Source organism: Coloeus monedula (assembly GCF_965178545.1).
Source record: "Coloeus monedula genome assembly, chromosome: 8".
NCBI lineage: Eukaryota > Metazoa > Chordata > Aves > Passeriformes > Corvidae > Coloeus > Coloeus monedula.
The window spans coordinates 10,451,932-10,467,128 of record NC_138788.1 but is presented as its reverse complement, the minus strand read 5'-3'; the positions used below and the strand labels follow the sequence as shown (position 1 = coordinate 10,467,128).

General features: G+C 37.6%; 1 protein-coding gene across 1 annotated transcript in view; it reads left to right on the top strand.

Annotated features, from left to right (window-relative positions):
• NRG3 (neuregulin 3) overlaps window positions 1-15,197 on the top strand; it is a gene marked incomplete at both ends in the record, with an annotated part of 343,802 nt that overhangs the window by 230,215 nt on the left and 98,390 nt on the right. The gene's annotated exons all lie outside the window — the stretch shown is intronic.

Genomic DNA, 15,197 nt, shown 5'->3' with positions numbered 1-15,197 from the left:
CATCTCAGCAGATGGCCAGAAATCCTGAAACGCTGGTTTAATTAACTGAAATCCCACCACCAGACAGCAGCTCTTGTGACTGTATCTGGGAAGTAGAGCAGAATGCTTAAGGGGTAATATTGTCCTTCTAAAATTGAATTAGGCTAATGTTGGGACATCTAGGGGTTATCTAAACGTATGTGGCAGGTTGGGGAGGAAAGAGTAAATGCTAAACTGATAAGGGGATTAGAGTGTAAAGAGTCTTTTGAGAGTACTGCTGTTTGTCCTCCTGAAGATAGACGTGCTGAGCTGTTGGGTTGTCTCAGTCGCAGTGGCTGGAAGTCAGCATGAGTTTTAAATGTTTTACAAGTGTGGTAGGGAGATGGGCATGAAAAACAGATAGCATGTGATACTTGCATTATGTTAGCATTGGACTGCTAGGCAAGCTTCAGTTTTGTAGAAAAGAGCAGTGGTTACCCCAGCTGCCTTTTCATCCTGCTGTAGGCAGGGGAGCAGGATGGTTTATGAGCCCAGCTAAAGCCCGGGTGTCATCACATGCTATGCATAGGTACACACAGACCCTCTCCTGTGAATGGAAACAGCAGGGAGAGCATCCTTTCCTCCTGGGAATACAGGAGGGGGTATGCAATAAATAGTAGAAAGGCTATGCAATGAATTTGATTCCCCTGTTTCACTAAGATAATGGTTGAATCCTGGCTGGACACTGGTGGAGGTGAAAAAAGCTAAGGCTCTGCATTGAAACAGCAGTCCTGAGACTAATTCTTATTTTCATTTCCATGTGAATTTTTTTTTTTTTCCTGAGAAACCTTTGTCCTGTGTGCATGTTCCTTCTTCCCAAGGAAGGCCTAAGGCTTGGATCAGCTCAGTTATATACAGTGAACTTCGAAATGGTTTTGCTGTACTTTCATTGTAATCTAACTAGTGCTGCTTCCCTTTTATGACTCATCAAAGGCCCTCCTTTTTCTGAAATCCACAGCTCTGTATACAGAGATAGCAGGAACATACAGAAAGGCTATGGGTGATTGTTGAAATAAGTGTCTTGAGGAAGAATTCAGTAAGCCTCTGACAGAGGTGGTTGAAAAAAATAGGTGCAATGTTTTACAAATGCTTTTATTGTACTGATGGGTTTGGTAGTTGCTTTCTAGTAGTGAATTAGTACAGATCACATCAGCTAGACTCGAGAAAAATGGCTTGTTTTTTACAACCATCTGCTTAGCTGTAAATTGCTTTCTCTGAGCTGTATGCAATCTTTTGCTTTGCCTCTGTCTCTGCTTTAGCTCATGCTTCCTATTTTTTATCTCCTCAGGGTGCAATTTACTGTATCAATCAAAATAGGATAAAAAGGTCAAAAGTCCTCAAATGTTTTTATAAAAAAGGGAAAAAATGGAACTAATATAATCAGCTCATACGTGGCATTTCATTTATGTAATTTATTCGTTGTATTATAGCTCTAAGTGAGGTGAGTTATTTTGAAAGCAATGGTGATGAAACCAGACCTCCTCAAGCTCTGGGGCATGGAGGGGAGAAAACAATATATAGAGAGAGATCCTAGATCTTTCTTTAGTAAGTAAGGGAGCCTCTATGCTTGATTTCCATGATTCATGTGAGCACTTAACTTACAAAGCAGAGGATTTTTTTTTTCAGATCTGGAAATCTGTTTTCCTCTCATCCGTGTCTCACGACGCTGAATGATTGTTAACAATTATACTGAGATTTAGGGAATATATTGGGCTTCAGTAAAGGTTGCTTCTCTAGAATTGATCTCATTTGTGGAGGTTTTGTTCTGGGTTGGGTGAGAAGGGGTTGGTGTGGGGGTTCTCTTCCCCCAACTCTAAGAACTGATGAAAGGTAACTACAGAAAGAGGGAAAGGAGGGGAGAAAAGCCTTGGCCTACCAAAAGCAAGCTCCAAGAAGGTGCTGAAGAAAGCAATTCTTTCCTGACACAGCTGTATTGCTTATTTACTTCATTGATTCCTTTCCGTAGCACTCTGGGACTCAGGTTATTAGCAGTGATAGATACACAGAACTCTTCTAATTACTTGAAACTTTTTTCCCAACTCAAGTAGATTTTGAAGTTTCAAAGGAAAAAGAAAGTGTTCAGGATTGATGGATTTAATTTTCTATGATACGGCTCTAGAGACAGAAGCCTTTATATTAAATTGTAAATCTTTGCAGGTTGAGTTTGTTTAAATAAGGCATAATTTTATATTTAATATCTGGGAAAACCATTATTTATGAAGCCAAGAAGATATTTTTGTAGATGATGAAGATGAACAATTTTCTTTGGTTTATGACCACCATCAAAAGATGAGACTCTTGAAAAGCATTGTTTGGAATACACAAAATATTTTTACCTGACTGCTAAAATTTATGCAGATATATTTATTTATATTACTTTTGTGTAATAGCCATATGCTTCGTAATGCAAGAAATATATTCTAAAATTAGTGGAATAATGTCAATTTCCTATTATTAGAAGCCAAGATGGGTTTAGGTTTCTTGGTTGTTTGTTTGGTTTTTGGTTTGGTGGGTTTTTGGTGTGGTTTTTTTTTTTATTTTATTTTTTTTATTTTTATTTTTAACATTTCGCTTGTAATTTGGCTAAGTTAAATGATGAAGCCAGGAGCTGACATGTCAAAATGGCTAAGACCAAGCCTAAGTACTTAATTTTATGAGTTACATTAGATGATGCTGACCTGAGACTTTAAAATGCTGATTTCTAGCTCAGGTTTAACTGGGCTTTTGCCCCAGAGATATCTGCTTTCATTCATTTGGGGTTGTTTTTTTTTTAACTTCAGAGGAGTACTGGAAACAAGTTCATGTGAACATGGATTTAAAACCCATGGATTTAAATCAGTAGCACAATCTTTAAGAAGTTCAATAAGCGTATAAAAGAAAAGGACAGCAGTGTGTATCTTCCTTAATGTTATTTTTAAGGCTTCAGATGTTTAGTCATTGTGCTAACTTCACATTGGTAACACAGCTGTATTAATCTCTACTGCATCAGGGTCCAATTAAAAAATTTTATATCAAATCAAATGAAACCATTTCACTGTAAGTCCCGTGTGAATGCTTACAGATTGTTTAGCACAAAATAAATTGAAAGCAATACCAAGTTTAAGTGCAGTTGATGTTTTTTTCTTTATAAATCTTGAACTCAGACTTGTATGAAGTAAATTGAGAGTATTTTAAACTGCAAGTGCATAGACTCCCTCACTCTATGCTGGTTATCTTTCCAATTTCTTTAAAATATTATTTATATATTTTGAGAAGTTTTCTTCCCCACTAAACATGTGGTAGGAACATATTTGGGGTGGAGAACTGTGGTTTCAGCTCCTCAAGTGGATGTAATAAGGCATTATTTATGTTACTGAATGTTATTTTTTTCTCTGTAAAATGGAACAGCATAGTTCTAAAAGAGTTTTTATGCTTTTTCCATTTTTCAAAATGTAAGTATTGTTTTGTATGAAAAATATTCTATAAATCATCTTAGCAGGATAGAATCCAAATTAAATTTACCATGTAGATCATTTCTGTAGCGGAGGGGAGTAAAGGGGCAAAAACTTCTAACAAAAAGGAAGAGCCAACATATTTCAGCAATAAGCAAAAATGATGAGGGTATTTTTCAGAGCTGTTCTCTTCTGGTTAGAAACACACTGGGTTGGTAAAAATAAATAAAATTAATGAGTGTCTCATTTCTTATAAATGTGAGAGGCACTAAAGACAACCAAGAAGGAAAAGGTTATTTGGTATTATTGGAAAAAGTAAGAGTGGTCATTTTTTATTTTCTGATCTATGTACTAATGTTTAAAGGAACTTACATACTTATGTAAGTAAGTACTTATGTTTAAAGGACTACATACTTACAACTGGGGAAAAAAATCCACCTCATTAGAGGCATAGGTAAACGTATAATGATAATGAGTTTATAGAATAATTGCTCCAGTCATAGTATAAATTTTTTCAAATATCAATTCCATGCACAAAAGTGAGATAAACTGTTTCACTGCAGGGCTGGTCTGACTTTTGAACAATCAATTTCTATATAATTGTAGTTATTTAGCTGTGCAGTTACGAGGAGAGAAATACCAGTAAATAGCAACAGTGTGAAAATATCAAGGGTGGCAATAGTTTATTTAGAATAGTCTGTAACAAAGGGAATGAAGAAATGTCCAAGGTAACCTTAGATTAGCTAACTCAGTTAATCCTAATAAAATAACTGCTGCATCATGGAACACAACTTGGGCTGCCAAATTTTACCAAAAAGCTCAGTAAATTTGTGAGTAGTAATCTCTGTTGAGCTGTCTGCCTCTGTGCCACAATATAAACAGTATTTGAATAAGCTACTGTAGCAGTATACTGAAACAAAACAACAAAACCTGTAGTTTCTGAGATGTTTAGAGAATTGAAAAAGGTATCAAGAGAGGTAGAGGGATGAGACTGAAGTGAGTAGTCAGGGGTTTTTCTGACATTGAAATGTAACTAACCTGTAAGTCATAAAGACACTAGTGCTGTGTCTTTGACAGTTGACGACTGGGTCAAAGGCAGAACTGTCAGTTTCAAAGTGCTTTTTGGGCACTCAGCTGGCAATTGTAGCTGCAGGAGTCCCTGCTTGTGCTGTTTGCAGGTCTGTTGTTGGGATGCTGTGTTCCAGAGCCAGCCCTGAAAATTCTTCTGGTTTGCTGAGTACTTCCTTCCATGTCTGCCCAGGTGGAAAAGTACAGGGGAGTAGCAGGGATCAGGTTTCTTCCAGCAGCCCCTGTTTCTCTGCAGACTTACTCCACACCAACTTGCAGAGTCTTGCCTCAGAGTCTCTCTGGCACTACTAGAATTAAGGCCCTAACAAAGGAGAAAAAATAGTAAAACTCTTGAAGCTGAAATGATGAAGCTGAGCATGTCTTGGATAATGTACCCATCCTGGCCTTGGCATGTCTGTGGTTTGGCTGATATCCACCACCCAGCCTCAGAGGTCATTGACACAAGGCCTTCTTCCTCCCTTCTTGTTTGTTGTGGTTTAACCCCTTGTTAAGCTGTTGCATCACACAGCTGCTTGCTCCTTGTCCCCCAGTGACGGCATGGGAATTGAAAGGGTAAGAGGGAGAAAACATGCGGCTGGGAAAAAAGATAATTTAATAGGGAAAGCAAAAGCCTTGCACGTGAGCAAAGCAAAACAAGGAATTAATTCAGCACTTCCTGTTGCCAGGCAGGTGTTCAGCCACCCCCAGCAGGAGATGGCTCCATCACACGTAATGATTACTGGGGAAGACAGACATCATTGTTCCAAATGTAACTCTTTTCCTTTTTCTCCCACCTCTTTTATGTTGCTGAGCATGACACCATGTGGTATGGGGTGTCTCTTATGTTAGTTGGGGTCAGCTGTCCTGGCTATGTCCTCTCCCAACTCCTTGTGCACCCCCAGCCTCCTCAGTGGTGGGACAGTGCAAGAAGCAGAAAAGGCCTTGAATCTGTGCAAACACTGCTCAGCAGTAAGGAAAACATCCCCGTATTATTAACACTGCTTCCAGCATAAATCCAAAATGTGGCAGCTGCTACGAAGATAATGAACTCTACTCCAGCCAAAGCCAGCACATTTCTGCTCTGTGTTCCACAACACAAGGAGCCTTTATATCCCATTTCTAGAAAGGGGCTCAAATCCCACATGACAGTGGATGGACATGCTAAGATTTGCTTTGTTGTTACTTGATATATTAATATTTTAGAAGCTCAATCTAAGAGAAAATTAGAATATCCTAATTTTCCTTGTAATCAATGTTTAATGCATGTTTCATTAACATAGCTTCACTTTATAAAAATTCTCAATATTTTTTCTCGGAAGAAAAACATAATGAATAAGTGAGCTTGACAATACACGATTTCTGCTTTCTGCAGAAAATGACAAGGGTATATTTATTTTATTACCTGAATGCTTTTAGTGTTTACACTGCCACCATTATTGCATGTCTCCTGATAATTTCACCCCACAAAATTCCAGCCCCGGGAAGGCTGGAATTACGATGCTGCTCTTCCAGCAGCACTGGGAGGGATAATGCTCTGCAGTAACAGGCTGAAGGTCACACGGGAGGAGAATGGGGTGGCTCCTGGAGCAGAGCTGCTGAGCAGGCAACCTCTGCTTTCTTCCTCCTAAAGGTTTTAGTCTTTAGAAATGAGTTCCTTTGAAATAAGAATGAATACAGTCAGAATGACCTGTTCTGCTCCTTTTGTGTGTATGTGATGGGGAGGATTTGGTAGCACTGCCTACTGGCAATGTGAACTGCGCTGCCTTTCTTTCACCTGAATTCAGAAGAGAATTATCAGAAACACAGAGCTGAGTTCAGTTCAGTTGATTTATGATTAGGAATTCAAGTGAACCAAATGTATTCCTCAAATTTCATAGGGATGTCTTGTCAGAGACTAATTCTAATCCACAAAATGATCCTAAATGGGACATAATGACTTTCCTGGTTGTTGCTTTCTGCTGTCATTATTTTGAAAATGGAATCAAGCAAGTCTTGTATGTATGAGCAGTGTGTTCTGGCAGCAAGCATGTCAGATCTGTGCTACCTATTAGAGTTACCATTACTTCATAATACTCCAATTCTCACAGTTTTCCCTTTTGTTGGGCTTGGCAGGTGGTGGCAGAGCATGGGCGGCTTCCCATGCAACTGCCTACTTTAAAAAAAAGTATTGAGAAGAGATGTTCACTCAAATGTAGTAGGGCCTTTTGTGAATGCTGTTCTTTTCAGTACATAATTTTACTCTTCTATCCAAAATTTTATCTTATATAGAAAATAACCATGCTCCTAGTTTTCCATTGGAAAAAAATTTCCATTTTCCGCAGATAAATAATAATGTCACTGATGGGTCAGGTACCATCTGTAGTCAAGGGGTATTTCCTGCAGCTAATAAACACCCTGTAGTCTGAAATATGCTCACCCAGACCCTACTAAATTACAAATACTTTGGTGAAACTTTATTAAGTTACATTAATAACTTGTGGACAAAAACATTCGACTCCTCACTACTTTTTTATGGCATGGGTTCTTTTAACTCAAACAAGAAATTCATTTAGAATGCTGAATCTACATAGTGGTACATATGCCATAATGTCATAATTACAATACATAGAGTTTTCTCTTCAGAAAAAAAAAATATTCTACACATGACTAAAACTTCTGTTTAATAGGGCAACTTTAAAGATTTTTAGTTTTTTAGTCAGCAACTTTATAGATCTCCAGAGAGTGGCCTGTTAGAATTTTAAAACTATTCTTTCTCTGGGTTCTAAATTATATTTAATGTGCTAATGAAGGGTTATTCTGGAAAATGTTCCTGTATCTGAACTTTGGTAAGCAATTGCACTGCATGTCAAATTGCTCTTATCTCTAAAATGTGATGTGTGCAGATCATAAAAAATACAGTAGCAGAGGCATGTTTATCTTTTACCATAAAGTCAGAGGACATCATTTGTGTGGACCATCTGGTAGTAGTAAAGGATGTTTTAACTGACACCTCTGAGTGGCTCCAATTATTTTTTCAAACCAGGTATAAAAACAGGTACATAGCAAATAGCTCACTGAATTACTGAGGAGTTTTGAGTTCCTGGCAGAGGCACTCTGTCTCTGTAGATAAGCACTGGCTTGAGGTGACCTTGAGCTTTTTAGGAAAGGAGTCTGTGACAAGCAGTATTCAATGTAGATGTTTTACTAGACAAGTGCCTGAATTCCTGTGTGTATTTTAAATTTTTTCAAAAAAATTAAACTGAAAGTTTTGCTGCAATTTGGAAAATGGTCTTGATTCTGCAGGGCCAGGTTGGAAATCGTGTGCCTTTTTCATGATAAGCAAAGGATCCATTGTACTTCTAGCTTGGGCTTGAAACAAAAAATTTAATTTCTCTGAGTATTTTTTTCTCTTTTGAATTGGGAAATATTCCGTGTAATAAAGTGAAAAATGTATTTGACAGTTTTTGAAAAAAGTGCAGGGCTGTTATTTATTAAGTAGCTGGAAGCAAAAGATTTTAATGTTGGGCTTGTAATATTTGTGGGGAGGAAAGAGGGAAGAGACACATCCAGCAAACCTGTTAAGCCACTTAGGAGTTTGCACCTCTCCTTACAGCTACCTCATTTGTTGTTATAATTGCCATCTTTTACAAATGGCCTCTTGGAGGGCACCAAACACCATGATAGCAAATCTTACATCTTTTAGTTCTTTTTTATTGATTTCGTAGTTTTTTATTGATTTCGTAGATGTTTTTATACCTAAGTCCAGTCCCTGGCAGATGTTTTCAAGAATTTTGAAGGATTTTTATTTATAAAGATGGTAATCTTGGGCAGGCATAATATAAAGCAAGGGTCTCGTTTTCATTTGTTTTTTCAAGTATTGAATGTGGCTTTCATCTGTGCCTTAGCTGTGTGAGGCTTTGAATATGGTAAGAAATCACTTTCCATTTATTCAAAATCTTTTGCATAGCTGATGAATGCCATACATAATGAAAGACTATATTCATTTATCATCCATGGTAAATCATTGACCACAGAGGTATCTTGTGGAAAAACTAATCAAAGCTTTTCAGTTTTTCTGGTTGGTTAAATTCAAAACAGCAAAGAAATGATTGCTCAGTTAGTTGGTTAAACATTTGGTTTATTAGATGATACTCACAGACAGTTTCTAAAGCATTTTGTGGTTTGCAGATGGAAGTTTGTTGTTAAGGAGATTAAGGCAGATGGCAAAGGTAATTCTTATCCCTTGAAAAGCATAAAGCTCGTGTATTAGCATGAAATGTTTATGTTCGTGTGGATATGCCACAAATAAATTTGATACCAAGTAACTATCAATAATATATTTACACATCTTTGGATACAAAACCTAACCTGAGTTTTAAGTGAATTCAGTAGTCTGGAACCATTATATAACAACCATGCTTAGACTATATGCATTGATAAAGAATATGAAACTTTCTTCTATTTTTTTTTTTTTTTGCTTTTTGGTAAGGGAACACTTTCAAATTAAAGAAAATTGGTCTGCTGTTGAGGGAAGGGAAATTATCATTAGTTCAGGTGCTGTCATAGGTCTGGGTGGCTTGAATGGCTTTACTAACACATCTTGTTAATTTTTATTTCTTTTTATGACCTACCTTTTAGGAAAGACAAAGAAAGCAAGCCACCTGTATCAGGAGAGGAAGGATAATTCAGTAGTTCCAGCATCATTTTGGATGAGGCATTTAAGTCAAATCCACATAACTCCTTTTTAAATGCTAAAAGCCTCATTTAGTTCAGTGCTTCCTACAGAGGGTTTATTAAAGTGTCCCCACTTAGTTTCTCCAAGGCTAAAGGATCCTGAAACACTGGAGTCAACAAATTAGCTGAAAGTTTTATTATCTAAATCTGGGCAATGTCTCAGGGTTTTGTAACTGTGACCTCTAATCTTTATGCCATTTATACCAGGAGAATAACAGTACTTCCCTGTCTCAGAGACTGCACCTACAATTTACATACTGAAAAATATGGTGGATTATACAAATCATAAATATGATTTTTAGAAAGTCTGACTATAATTTCTCTATGATGTTAGAAGGTTTCAGCTGGCCTGGTTCTACCGAAAGTAATGTAAAACCCCCTTTTTTACTATTCTTTGTCTGTCTTTTCAACATAATTTCCTTTCTGGTTACTTGCTCTACTTATTTTTAGCAATTGCAACATTTTTAAAGAAAACTGACAGACAAGTGGTTTTTTTGGTTTCCTTTCTAAAGTTTATTCTGTCCATTCTGTAAGAATTGTGCTATTTCTCTAAGGAAAGAAAAAGAAAAGGCAGATACATATCTTAATTCAATCACATAATAGATTTCAAGGTCTTAAGAAAATAAAGTATGTTCAAACCCTGGTATGAAACCTTTATTATACAGTAATTAGCCTCTCTGTTGTGAGGATTATTTAAAATTAACTTTTGTGAAAGGAAAAATAAGGATTGGCCTGGATTGTTCAGGGCTTCCCATCTGAAGGGATTCATGATTATGTTCAAGAAGTAGTGTATCTTCAGCCAGTTCCTTATTGGATCCCCAGTTTGTTCTTTTTAATGCCATGCATTCGACTTTAATTTCATGTATTTGTATGTCTTTATATTGAATTTAGATTAATTTTAGTTAGTAGGTTATATTTTGTGCATAACACAGACCATAGGGGGTAGAATTTTAAGAAAGGAACAATCCTTCTCAGGATAGATAATACTCAAATGATCAGGACATTTCTGCTTTGTAGAAAACCTGGCTTCAAGTCTCGAATGCTTCATTCTCACACCAAAGACAGAACGTGAATCTCACACCTCAGGTGGGTGCCTGACCAGCCCACTGCAAACTATTGATTCTTATGAAAGGTTCATTTTCTCTCTGGCTTTGAGCACTGTGTTCTCACTTGTGATTTGGTAGCCTGATCTGTGGAACCAAGGAAGCCTGTTTTCTGCTTAGACTGGCTACATGTGTTAAATGACAAGATATCTTGTCTGACCCTCACTGTTAAGATTAATTTTTCTTCCTTTGTGAATAAAATTTTCACCTAATAACAATCCCAATAATAAATATAAATGTCTGTGTATTCCAGTTAAGGTCATTCTTGTTGCAGGCACAGAAATCTATATTTAGCTTACCTGCAGAGCAAAGGAATTATTTTTCATTTTTTACAGCATATTTCAGGCTGGATTTTGGGACAGCCCAATAGCCTATATAATGTCATGGCTTGCTATCGTAGATTTATTGTATAACTGACTCTCTGACCCAGGAAAAAGAGTATTGCATTCTCTGTATGAAAATAAATACTTGATCAAAATTTGCAGACCATTAGAACATTTCTTTATAATGATCTTGGATTTCTGTCTTAGAGAATAAATAAGTGCTGCAGTATGTTCTCTTATTGGCATCTGAATGTTAGTACAGTGGATATAGTGGTGTCAGGAGAAAATAATTTGCAAGTGATCCACTGAGATGGATCATTCTAATTAATATTGTCTTTGAGACTGCCATTTTGCCATTTTACAAGGGGAAGGAAATGTGTGTTGATTTGGATTCACTGCAAAAATTAAATTTCATTTTTCATAGGTACTATTAATTCTGTCTTTCAAATTGGACTGCTCCTGTTTATGAGACTAGAATCAGATTATAGGTTCATATAAATTAATCTTTTGGGCACTGCACTATTAAGAATTTTTTTTTTTTTTTTTTTAATGTTACAAATCACCTTTGGCCTAGGACATGCTTGTTTTCCTGGTGAATAATCCTACAGCTTTCTCTTCTGCTGTAGTCTGTCCTTGAGACGCCAAATGTCATTTTCAAAATTTTCATTTGAGATGAGCTAATATATTTCATTTGCCAAATTCTGCGCTTCGTGCAGAGAAACTATTTTCTGCATACTTCTTCACATGGTCAGAGGCAATGTGATCACCACACTTGGGGAAGAAGGAGAAGTGTTTCCATTTCCAATGGATGGATATCACAGGGAAGGAGGAAAGGGATGGGGGTGCATAGCGTTGTCATCTTTCATAGCCTCTGCAGTTTGCTGGTGCCACATTCTCTCCTCTGTTCTGTGCCTTGCTGTCCCTTGAGAACTAAATATTTAGGCTTAATAGGTATGTGGAGCTCCATATGGAAGTGTCTGGAGAAAATGTAAATTGTGATGGTAATGACTTCTTGGCCATTAAGTGTTAGGTCCTATCCTAAGTCTTCTAAGTATGTTCTCTTTCTTGCCTTTCTGCTGACTTAAATATATTTTATTCTTCATCTTTGCTTATTGTGCAGTTTGCCCCACCCTCACCCCCATTCACTTTGCTTTTTCTAATGTATCCAGTACTTGGAGTGCTGCATTAATCTTACAAGTGACACTGTCATCTATTTCAAATCTCCCTTGGCTCCATAAGGTTGTACAAGAACCAGTTCTGGAAAATGTCCACCGAAAAAGTCTGTGATCTCTTTGACTAGAACCTACATGTATTAGTACTATTTGACATCAACAAAAAAGAGTGAAAGAATGAGTAAAATCTCATACTTTAATTACTTTCTAATACTTAGGTGCAAATGTGTCTAAGTAGGAAGGAAAAAAGCCTTCTCACGAGGAATGAGAGATGTGTTTCTGCGTGTATGTTTTCACACAGAGGTCATTGTGGCTGACTCCACAAAGTGCAATGCACAATGCAGTTTGTAACTGGTGACCTTAAAAAATCATCTGGGAAAGTATATTACGCAAAAAAAAAGTGAAGAACACATGATAAAATAATCTTAGTTGAATTTAGCACTTATCATTAAGGGATATGCTGTTTGCAGGCATTTTAGCAGCTGCCAATTAGCTTTACCTGTGATTCTCTTTTCATACTGTTTAATCAGAAGGCTTTAAATAATTCCATTTGGACAGTACAATCCTGTTGATATTTTTGTTCTAGAGCCTAGACAGACACAGTCATTTTGGTGAAAATCTGAATGCAAAATAGAGAATTTCATTTCCATATTTATTTTGCAGAGAGGCTGTAATTAACACCATTTTTAGACCCCTTTGCCACAGTCTGCACTTAAGCCCAAGCCTGCTCATACAGTGCTGTGCTTCAGCAGAGGAGCCATTCCTGGTGCTGGAATGGATCTTAGACTGTCCCTTCCAGCCTTTGCTGAAGGGGTCCCACATGCAGATCAGAGCTTTTGCTTCACTACAAGCAATATCTTACCCAGGTCCAGTTTTTTTCTACTTTTTCCTTTTTTTTTTACGGTATCTCTAATAAACATTTGTTTGTCTGAGAATCAAGTGATCATTTCTGAAACCGTCAGCTGCACCTGAGCATTTCTCAAGGTTTCTCTGATGACTCCTGGCTTTTTAAATGCATCCCTAATTATGTATGTGATCATTCACACTGCATATGGCGATATTGAGTGACCTCATTTGGACCTTCCTGAACTTCTCTGTGTGTCACAACAGTGCTGTTTTAATAGGATTTTCTGCAGTGGCTTCTTGTGCTTTCTTCCGTAGAGGTGTGATACCAATTAGCAGCATGTGTGCATATCACATCTGCCTGTTTAGGACAGATGGCAGATGCTCTAGCTAAGATTATGGGATGCCAAAACATGATCCACTTTCATCATATTGTAGCATTATGACTGTTAAATGTATATTCTGCAAGGCTTCTGTTTCATGTGACTTTACTGCAAAAGTTTGAACTTGGGTGTCATAATGGCAGAGCAGTTATTGCTGTTATTTGCTTTCATGGATTTAAAAAAGAATTTGTTAAGGGAACTAGAAGACTTAGGTTTTAACTTTGCTGAAAAACTTAATGCAGTTAAAAAGACCAAGCTATGTTTGGCCTTCAAGTCATAGGACCAGTGAGGTTGAAAAACCCTTCTAGGATCAGTAAGTCCAGCTGTTAACTCAAATCCATGTCTAAGCCATGTCCCTAAGCACCACATCTACATTTAAATGCCTTCAGGGATGGTGACTCCACCACTTCCCAGGGCAGGCTGTTCCAATGCCTCACCACTGTTTCAGTGAATAATTTTTTTTCCTAATACCCAATCTAAACCTGTCCTGGTGCAATTTGAGGCCATCTCCTCTCATCCTGTTACTTGTGACCTGGGAGGAGAGACCAACCCCCACCTCACTACACCCTCCTTTCAGGGAGCTGTAGAGAGCAGTAAGGTCCCTCCTGAGCCTTCTTTTCTCCAGGTTAAACCACCCCAGTTCCCTCAACCACTCCTCGTAAGACTTTTGTGCTCCACTCCCTTCACTAGCTCCGTTGCCCTTCTCTGGACTCGCTCCAGCACCTCAGTGTCCCTCTTGTATTGAGGGCCTCAGAACTGGACACAGGATTCAAGGTGCAGCCCCACCATAGTAGATATTACCTGAGTGTAAGGTTATGGTATTACATTAAAAGATTATTCTTTGATAGATCATCCACCTCTGTACTAAATTTTGAAAGAAACACATTCCCCTTGTGGCATGTTTGTCAGAGGTACAAGTAAGTTAAAATGTCCATGCACACTGATGAGCACTTGGTACAGCTCTTCCAGGAGATGCCACTCTGTGACTCTATCCTCACACACTTTTAGGATATAGGGTTTTAAGTCTGTAATAGGGTATTTATAACCAAGGCAGGTGCAAATGTGTGTCCAAAAGTTACTAGACAATGCTCACAGAAAGGCAAGAATCCCCACCTGTGTAGGTTGTACTTAAGATTTGAGGTCTGCCAATTCCTCTCAAGGCTGTGGAGAAGAGTTTCTTTTTGGTGTGAGGCAGCTTCTGCTGTTTCATAATCAGATGCAAAAGATACATGCAGCACTGTCTGAGTATATGTGGACTTCTTCAGTGTTTCTGACTAGTGGACAATTTTAATTAATAGAACATTTTTTCCTTGACTGATAACTTATGACTGCTGTCATGGGATCTGAATGAAACAAAAGCTGAACAGTTTTTTTCAAGTCAGTTATTTTATAGATAGGCAAGTACTGGGAGGAAGCTGATCTCCAAAGCAGTACCTCATATCCATCAGGGAGAAAGGTCAAACGGGAGGTTTTGAAAACATATAGGTTTAAATGGGGGGTTAAAATCTTTTTCTTACTGTAGACTTTTACTACATTTTTGGGTCTGATGGGAACATAATTTACATATTTGCTCACAAATGTTCTTACTAATCCCCGAGACACTGCTAGTGAGACGCATTTCTCATTGAACCATTAATTTATTAAACCAAAAGCATATTAAAAGGCAACATTTAGAGGAAGCCTGAGTAAAAACATTGTGAAGGAGCAGATAACTTCTTCTCCTGACATTATCACATCATTCAAGCTGCAGCTGTCAACCCTAATGAAAGGTGGTGATGCTGATTTGAGCATATTGCTTATGTGATGTGCAAGAGCTTTGGGAGATAAGGAATCCCTGTTGCTATCATTTATAATTAAAGTGTCCATCACTTTCCTCTGAAAAACTGCTTGACGAATAAATAATTAAAGATCTGATTCTGATACACTTAGTTGAAATGAGACTTCTGAGAACAGTTCAAAAGCAGTAAATGGAATTTCTTCAAAGTAAGGCTTCAAGATACATAATAGTATTACAATCTCAGCCAAAGCCAGTTCTTGTTTGTTGAGGCAGGAGGGTATTCTGGTTTATATGCCTTAAAATCTAATCTCACAGATGTCTAAAACTTCCCGCTTGCAAACAATGCCTGATGTTGTCTATCATTTT